This window comes from Dendropsophus ebraccatus, chromosome 14 (genome assembly GCF_027789765.1).
Source record: "Dendropsophus ebraccatus isolate aDenEbr1 chromosome 14, aDenEbr1.pat, whole genome shotgun sequence".
Taxonomy (NCBI): Eukaryota; Metazoa; Chordata; class Amphibia; order Anura; family Hylidae; genus Dendropsophus; species Dendropsophus ebraccatus.
In genome coordinates, this window is record NC_091467.1 from 69,114,678 (window position 1) to 69,124,645 (window position 9,968).

Consider the following 9,968-nt stretch of genomic DNA (forward strand, 5'->3'; position numbering starts at 1 on the left):
CCTGTGTTGTCCCCCTTATACATGCCCCCCTATAGATGGCCCCCTTATGTTGTCCCCCATCTAGATGGCCCTCCTTTGTTGTCCCCCTGATACATGCCCCCCTATAGATGGCCCCCTTATGTTGTCCCCCTTATAGATGGCTCCCCCTGTTTTGTCCCTCTTATAGAAGGCCACCTATGTTGTCCCCTTTATAGATGCTCCCCTTTGTTGTCGCCTTATATATGCCCCCCATGTTGTCCCCTTATGCATGACCCCCCTATAGAAGGCGCCCTGTGTTGTCCCCCTTATAGAAGGCCCCCCTATGTTGTCCCCTTATAGATGGCTCCCTCTGTCCCCCCCCCCCCCCTTATAGATGGCCCCCTCTCCCCCTATGTTGTCCCCTTATAGGCCCTGGAAGGAAGGGTATGCAAAATAGCTCTTACATCAAGGAGAACATTCAATGGGGGTCTTTTTTTCAGATATTGGGCCAGTCTGTAGTCTCTTTGTACCCTGTTCTTAAAGGGTTACTGTAATTTAACAGGAAAAAACGGTTGATGTCACATGTAAAGGTTCCTGGTTTTGTTCTCACAGTAAAATGTTAATAGAAGTATTTTCAATCTGCAGAATAAACATCATATGAGGAATATTTTCCTAAGAGAGTTTATGATCGTTGCATATTTTATTTTCTGCTGTATAAAATACCTGGTGATCAGCTGAGATTATATCCACTCATCTCCACCATGAAGGCGATCACCATTCTCCTCCTTGTGGTCTTCTCCACCTGCGTAGGTAAGTTTCTACATTGTGTCTACATTGTCGGTCACCCACCTATCCCAGGTCTCAGAATGTACTAGGTAATCTGTGGTCGGACCAGGTCTGTCATTTGATGACTGGGTCTGTCTATTATTACATTGGGAATAATATTAGAAGATTGGTAATTTTTTTAAAATGTTTTTTTCCCATTCTCCCTGATGGCGTTGGAGGATAAGGAGGCCAGACCTAACCATAGTGACAGGGCCTGGCATGGCTTTCTTGTGCACTCCACGCCACATATTAAGAGGGTGGCACTAGGGTGTTCCAGGCTCAGGGCAAAGATCAGGATCGCCCATCTAGAGGCAGATTCTCTGATTAGGTAGGGCTAGCTGTATTAGGGTGGATTAGGGCTAGGGGCTTGGGTAGTAAACAGGGCTTTGATGTGTGTTTTTATTGTATATCATACAAAGTTATGTTTTGAGCTGATCTCGCTGTCCTGTGAGCAGTGTCGGACTGGCCCCCCAGGGGACCGGAGGATCCTCCGGTGGGCCCCCAGCTTTAGAACCTGCTCAAACACTGACTGACGTGTTGTTTCTCACACGTTATTCATTGGTGGGCCCCCAGGATCATTTCTTTTGGTGGGCCCCAGTCCGACACTACCTAGGGAGATAGTTATATCTTGATCCTTGTGGCCATGTTAGCCATACGTGGCAGTCTATGAGTCATTATATTTGGCAGCTTAGTACAAATCCCTATCATGTATTATTATTGTTCTCTCCTTCCCTTTTCCCGTAGTTTAGACATTAGACATGACATTTCTATATTCATTCTCGGTATTATACATTTGATCTCAGTGATGCTTTATTTTCCATGTCGTAGTTCCTGCTCAGGGGAGCCCCGCCAGAGATGTAAGTATAACACCATCCTTCATGTCCTTATATTGTAGCCTTTGTGCAAGTTACCCTCTAGCCCATCCTTAGGGTGCGTGCACACTACGGAATTGCCGCGTATAACCCGCGGCGTATTCCGTGGCTCGTCCCCGCACGCGGCGGCGCGCTTTTCCGCCGATGCCATAGACACTGTTCTGTGCACGGGCGGATTACGCGTTCCGTCGAAAGAATTGACATGTCAATTCTTTCGACGGAACGCGGAATCCGCCCGTGCACAGAACAGTGTCTATGACACGGGCGGAAATGCGCGCCGCTGCGTGCAGGGACGAGCGACGGAATACGCCGCGGGTTATACGCGGCAATTCCGTAGTGTGCACGCAGCCTTATACGCTGCTTTTCTGTATCTCACCTAAAGACTAAATATTTGGAGGAAAGTGGATACAAGCAAATATTTACATTTTCTAACCCCTTCCTCACATTTAAGGAGTCCTAACTCTTTTTCAATATAATGAGCCATATGAGGGCTTGTTTTTTGCGGGACAAAGAGACCTTTCAAATGACATCCTTCATTTAACCCCTTCATGTCAGTAATAGGTATATATATATATACGTTCCTGAACTGAAGGGGCTTTAAATGTGTGCGGGATCCCCCTCACATCAGTGTGGCTGGCATCGGAGGTAATGACAAGCAGCTGTGGCCCCCCGGTTGTCTATCAATAACCCCTAAATGCCACGATCGCTGTGATTAAGCACCTGTCAATGAGTGCTTGGACCCCCGCAGAATGGCTTGTAGTGACAGACACATTCCTCCATTCTGTCGGATGGGCGATCGGTAGATAGTATTTGCTCTCAGGCAGACTCTATGAACAGATTACTGATAGCATAGAATTTATCAGTATATGCAATCTAATGATTGCATATTTAAATAAACCCTAATAAAAGTTGAAATTACCTCTTTGCCCATTATTAAAAAAAATGTTAAAATAAAAAAAAAAAATAAACGTATAAATCGCAGTATTTTTCTCACATGATGAACGACGTAAATGGAAAGAAGGGGGGGAAAACTGAATTGCTGATTATTATTATTTAAAAAAAATTAAGAAAAAGTGGTAAATTTTTTTTTTTACACCAATAAAAACTAGACATCATAGCTAAATAAAATTGTGACCTGCACATCCATGCATCAATGAAGTTGGTCATGAAAGGGTTAATCAGAAAACAAAATACATTCTGGCCCAAAACTGAAAAAAAGAAAAGTGTAGTTCTGCACCTATTAAAGGGGTACTCCAGCAGGGGGGGGCACTTTTTTTGCTGGGACCGGGGATGGGGTGGCTGAGGAAAAAGACGTCCACTCACCTCCCCAATTCCAGCGGCGGGTCCCGCATCGCAGTGCTCCGGTGCCCGGTTCCCGGACACTTCCTGGTGTCTGACGCGGGCCAGATACGTGACGTCTCAGGTCCGCTCAGCCAGTCAGTGAAGGAGACGGGATCCATTTCAAGTCTGCTCAGATCCCGCCCCTGTCACTGACTGGCTGAGCTGACATGAGACGTATCGTCTCGGGTTCGCGTCAGACACCAGGAAGCGGCCGGGAATCGGGCACCACGATGCGGGACCCGCCACTGGAACCGGGGAGGTGAGTGGACATCTTTTCCCTAAGCCACCTCCTCCCCGGTCCCGGCAAAAAAGTGCCCCCCCCTGCTGGAGTACCCCTTTAAGGGGTTTTGCTCCTACATTGTTCACTTTGTAATAAAACTGATATGTAATCTTTAGGCTGTGCTTTCAGACATAAATCCGGACCTAACGGCTTTTCTAAGAGACGTATGCCTTTTAGTACATCCAGCCGGGGAAAAGGGGGCGGGGCTTTAAGACTGGTGTACGAGTATGCCAGTCTTATTAAATGTCCCTCTTTATCTTTTGCAAAATCCATGCCCATTCTGCATCCTATTCCCCAACCAATCATTCTCCAGTTGTTGCCGAACCACAACTCCCATCATCACGCCCTTGACCAATAATGAATAGGATAAAGCTTTGAAATAAATGGAGTTTGATCCACTAGTTTGGATATTTATAGTACAGTATATTCACAAGACATAGTCCAGTAGGTGTGTGGTGCCCTCTAGCCATAACTAAAGTTGGTGCTATGCTCTTCACCCAGCTCCCATTAACATCAATGGGAGTTAAAAAGAAATAGCATAAAACAGTCCACTCAGCTGTGTCATAAATGTCCCATCCTGGATGGATACATCATCACACTGCTAGTTATAATTACATTGTGGTATATTAGGTCTTTCTGCCTTGCTAGACTTTTCGTTCATTTTTTTTTTTTTTATTTTGAAATGTTATATGTAACCAAAGTACACAGAAGTCATGATGATGATGATGATGATGATGATGATGATGATGATGATGATGATAAGGAGCTTTGAAGGTGGTGTGTGATGTCTTGTTCATATACATACAGGTTAGATCCATTGAGCGGAGAGGCTTAAATGATGAGCAGCGCTTTCAGTACTATTACGCTGGTTGCGTTGACCGGAACACCCCTTCAGATATCCCAGTGGAAGAACTGCAACAAATGGGTATTCTCTGTGAGTGATTTCTCCTTTTACACAGGTAAAGTTGACTGTATATATGTAATATATAAGAATATCTCCTATCATCTCTAATAGCGATGAGAAAACTTTATGGAAACGTTCTCCTAACCCGAATACTAGGCATTTGTCTCCCGGCAGCTGAAAAAGTTGTGTGCCGCCCTATGGAGTCCTGGAAAACATGGATACAGCCATAGGCCACAGGTTGTATCCATGTTTTCCTGGCAGCCCTATGCCAGCATCCAATTTGAAATGCCGAATGTTTGGGTTTGGAGAATGTTGCCGAACCTGAGTAGTCTGGCAAGTTTGCTCCTCACTAGTCTCTAATACTAATACAAGTAAAAGGAGAAATAACAAAAGTGCAAAAAGGTCCTGGAAGCAAATGATAACTATGATGAAAATAATGATAGTGTAATCCAAGGTACTAGTTATTCGTAACACAGTGTTTGAAGAATGGAAAGCATTGGTTAACAAGATTAAAACTTATAAGTTCTGGTTGGTCAAGAAGAAGAAGAAGAAGAAGAAGAAGAAGAAGAAGAAGAAGAAGAAGAAGAAGAAGAAGAAGGGAAAGGCAGTTGTCCAGCATTTGAGATTGTGGAATGGCTGGGTAGTTGTAAGGGGGCAGAAGGAAAGGAGAAGGGTAAGAGAGTATAGTGAATAGAATGGTGTTGCCCCTATGTTGATGGAGTAGCTAAGAGTGAGAGTTTTTCCCCCAGCATCTCCGAGGTGATTGGGTGAGAGGGTGTTAGGAGGTTTGGGATGAATATAGGTCCTTGTTCTGACTAGTGTGTGCTGAGAATATGGGCCAGGGTTCTTGTCATACAATTATTATGTTATCATTGTTGTTTACTCACACAGAAACGTATGTGTCTTTTCATGTATCCCGGGGGGGATTTATTAATAATAATAATAATAATAATAATAATAATAATAACAACAACAACAAATATATATATATATATATATATATATATATATGTACCTACGCCAACTCAGAGCCCCCCGTATCGCCCCCTCTCCGCCACACTGGCGAAGGTGTGGCAGATACCAAAAAAATATTTGCAAAAATACCATTTGCTAATATTTTTACGCCGATTTGCCTCATCTGCGCCCAAGAAAGGCATTTACGCCTTTTCATACATGTCCCCCAATGTCTTTATTTGTAGGATGCCTAAAATACCGGCTTTACATGACCATCTTCCCATAACAGCTCAGTGTCACAGAGAGGGATGATATTGTGTGGCTAGTATTTATCAGCCAGATAGCAACTGATTCCGAGATCTCTCACCCGTTTCTGCACGGTCCGGCCGGGTTCTTCTCTCTGTGCAGGTGGATGGTAGGTGTACTGATGTGGAGGTGGCCAGCGTTCCATGCACTTGATTTATAGAAGCCCGAACCCGGGCATGCACTATAAATGTTTGCGGATGCTGAAACCACTCAGTCTCCTTTTAGAAGCCAAAATTTGAATTTTGAAATCCTGTGTACCGGGAATATGCATGTTTACAGTAAAACAAGGTTGTCCTCCCCACCTTGCTGTGCCCCCCCCCCCTCCGTCTGCCCATCAGATGAGCGGGGGATATGGCAGGCGTATGCCAGGGAGAAGGGGCTAATCTGCATTTTCTCCCTGGAATGCTCCTCCTGCGCAACAATGATAATTTGCCCCTTAAGGGTAGCTTCACACGTACCGGAACCGCAGCGGATTTCATGTTGCGGGTTTGCAGCAAAATCCACTGCGGATCCTTGTAGTGTGAAGTTGAACGGGTGCACTGATTGGCTGATGGAGAGCGAGGGGACCCGGGAGCTGCTGGCTGCTGGCGGCGCGCGGAGGGGGAGGGAGTTAAAGGGGACCGGGTGACATACTGGCAGCGGTATGAAAATTCTGCTGCAGGCATGTGACCCATTCAACTTCCACTACCACAATCCGCAGCGGATTTCGCTGCAAACTCGCAGCGTGAAATCCTCTGCAGATCCGGTACATGTGAAGCTACCCTTATGCTTAAATTCAGAGAACCTCCAGAGCTGGACTTCTAAAACCTTTCAGTTTGGAGTCTTTGTGGTATTTCTTTCGGACTTTCCAACTGTCCATTCCTGACCACCCCCTACAGCGACACCAGACCCCTTACATTTTTAATGGCAGATATATAAATCAGCTCTTATTCTTTTTTCTTTTTCTTTTTTTTTTGTCTTCCAGCCCCCACAATGGCTTCCTGACCAGGACAGGCCGAGTCCTCAGGATGGATTTCCCCTCTGATGATTTGTTTCCTCTTCTCTCCTGACCCATCATATTCTCTCTCCATGATTTCCCTTCCCTCCATGTCTCACAGCCAATAAAGTAGAAGAGATCAGCACATTGTGTTCTCTGGTTACTGATAAAATGTGGCTGTCTAAAGGGGGTTACAAAAATGAGAGAGAGACAGAGACAGAGACACAGAGAGAGTCCTGAACACAAGAACTTACAATCTATGAAGATTGAGTCTTAAAGGGGAGATTTATCAAACTGATGTAAAGTAGAATTGTCTTAGTTGCCCCTAGCAACCAATCAGATTCCACCTTTCATTCCTCACAGATTCTTTGAAAACTGAGAGGTGGAATCTGATTGGTTGCTAGGGACAACTAAGACAATTCTACTTTACACCAGTTCGAAAATTCCCTGGACCTCATCATAGCGCTGCGCCACACCACGCTCCCCTCCCCCACCATCCTGGATCTCAGTATAGCTCCAGCCCCCCTCCTCCAGGACCACCTGGCATGGTGCCGCACTGCGGGTGTGTGTGGTGGGGATATGGTGTTGGTGATTCTCTGTCAGCGGTTGAGTAACAGCGACACTCACTATTGAGTAGCTGGCTTAATGTGTCTGCATGCAGGGCACCTTGGTCACTCAATAAAGATCCTGACAAAGGCGCTGTGTATCAGGGCTGGTGGTGTTTGGAGCCTCCTGACCTTTCAACTGCCTTTTGGTATTCCCTATATTCCTCCTAGAAGCCAGACCTGATGAGCAGATGATCTATAGAGGATAGTGTGGAAGCAGGACAGATGAGTGTAAAACACTGGTCAGGAGGGCACACTGCATATTATCCTATTGAGGGGAGGGGGGACAGTGCAGTTTAGCCTTTCGAGGAGGGTACACTACATCAGGGCCGGACTGGGACTTAAAATCAGCCCTGGCAATCAAACCCCAGCAGCCCACATACCATATCCTTCCCTATATATCATGGATAGCCGTGTAAAATACGAGCTGTAGCAAATTCTGCTTCATTTATCCATGTCCCCACTACTCCCTTAAACATGTGAGCCCCACCGTCAGCACCTAAAAACAATGCTATAACATGATCTGCTGTGGATTTGATGTGGCATATATATATGCACTCATTCAACTGATTAAATCAGAAGCATCAAATCCGCATTGGAATAGGTATGAACGTGCCCTTAAAGGAAACCTGTGGGGTCTATACCAGGTGCACAGCGGTAGATCCCAGCGTACAGATCAGGGACTGGATCTTTAGTCCAGTGTAAACTTCTATAATCGTTCTTTTCATTACCAGCTGAAGTGTCACAGAGGTGGAGCCACAGCAGCACCTTCTGCCCCGCCCCTTCCTGCTCTGACTGATGGACGTATAGGGTGGGGCTGCTGCTGCCGCTGCTGTTGTGAAACTTTAGTTGGAAATGAAAAGGACAATTATATAAGTTTACACTGGACTAAAGGTCCTATCTGTGATATCTCCCTCACACCTGTCTGCTGAGATCTACAGCCCTAGACCTGGTATGGACCTCACAGATTCCCTTTATAGGAGAAAAACATGGCCACCTTCTTCCAGAAATAGCGCCACACTCTTCTTCAGTTTGTGTGAGGTATTGCAGCTCAGTTCCATTGAAGTGAATGGAGCCAAGTTGTAATAACCATACACTGAGGACAGGATGGTGCTGTTTTTGGACAAAAGTTACTATATTTTTTAAATCCCTTTTATCCTGACTATGTTTGCACACCATATAATGGCGGTCAAAGCTACATAATAAGCTGCTAGATAGCCATTTCCTACTGGATATCTATCTATCTATCTATCTATCTATCTATCTATCTATCAGTAGGGCCCCATGAAAAATTGAAGGATATATAATGGTAACATAGGTAAGAATTTTATGTGCATGATAACAGTGTCATAGTTAATAACACCAGTAAGCAAATATCACCATAGTGTACCCGTTACTGCCATACTGTTATTAAGCAAACCCACCAATACTGCCAATACTACCAGTATATAAGTAACAAATAATATCACCCCACCATGAGCACGGCCATTATCACCACATAATGACTAATACCGCTACACTGTGACTGAATACAATCCACTATATACAACACTAATATTACCAATAATACGAGTAATACCATCACACCATGACCACTACTCTCACCATACAGTGACTGGATAATACCACTATACCATCACACCATGCCCACTACCCTCACCATACAGTGACTGGATAATACCACTATACCATCACACCATGCCCACTACCCTCACCATACAGTGACTGGATAATACCACTATACCACCACACCATGCCCACTACCCTCACCATACAGTGACTGGATAATACCACTATACCATCACACCATGCCCACTACCCTCACCATACAATGACTGGATAATACCATTATACCATCACACCATGCCCACTACCCTCAGCATACGGTGACTGGATAATACCACTATACCATCACACCATGCCCACTACCCTCACCATACAGTGACTGGATAATACCATTATACCATCACACCATGCCCACTACCCTCACCATACAGTGACTGGATAATACCACTATACCATCACACCATGCCCACTACCCTCACCATACAGTGACTGGATAATACCATTATACTTTCACACCATGCCCACTACCCTCAGCATACGGTGACTGGATAATACCACTATACCATCACACCATGCCCACTACCCTCACCATACAGTGACTGGATAATACCACTATACCATCACACCATGCCCACTACCCTCAGCATACGGTGACTGGATAATACCACTATACTATCACACCATGCTCACTACCCTCACCATACAGTGACTGGATAATACCACTATACCATCACACCATGCCCACTACCCTCACCATACAGTGACTGGATAATACCACTATACCATCACACCATGCCCACTACCCTCAGCATATGGTGACTGGATAATACCACTATACCATCACACCATGCCCACTGCCCGCAGCATACAGTGACTGGATAATACCACTATACCATCACACCATGCCCACTGCCCGCAGCATACAGTGACTGGATAATACCACTATACCATCACACCATGCCCACTGCCAGCAGCATACAGTGACTGGATAATACCACTATACCATCACACCATGCCCACTGCCCGCAGCATACAGTGACTGGATAATACCACTATACTGGCACCAAATAATAGCCACTATATAAAGACCAATATTCTCCCAGAACAGTGACAATAGAACACAGATGTCACACTCCGGCCCTCCAGCTGTTACAGAACTACAAATCCCATCATGCCTGGACAGCTAAAGCATGGTGGGAATTGTAGTTTTGCAACACCTGGAGGGCCGGAGTTTGACACCCCTGATACTGAGGTAGATCCCAGCTGTATAAAGGTTCTGCAGACCTGATAAGTGATTATAGTGCAATTACATCCTGTCACTCACAGTAGGCGTCTTCTCTGCATGAAGAGACGTCCACTTTTCCTTTTCTTCTCCATCTGG

At 45.3% G+C, this 9,968-nt stretch overlaps 1 long non-coding RNA gene across 1 annotated transcript; it reads left to right on the plus strand.

Annotated features, from left to right (window-relative positions):
- The first annotated feature begins 690 nt into the window (after positions 1-690).
- On the plus strand, positions 691-6,561 carry LOC138772674 (uncharacterized). Its single transcript, XR_011359796.1, has 4 exons — positions 691-768; positions 1,612-1,640; positions 4,084-4,235; positions 6,405-6,561. It is a non-coding gene; the product is annotated as an uncharacterized lncRNA (long non-coding RNA).
- Positions 6,562-9,968: the final 3,407 nt, after the last annotated feature.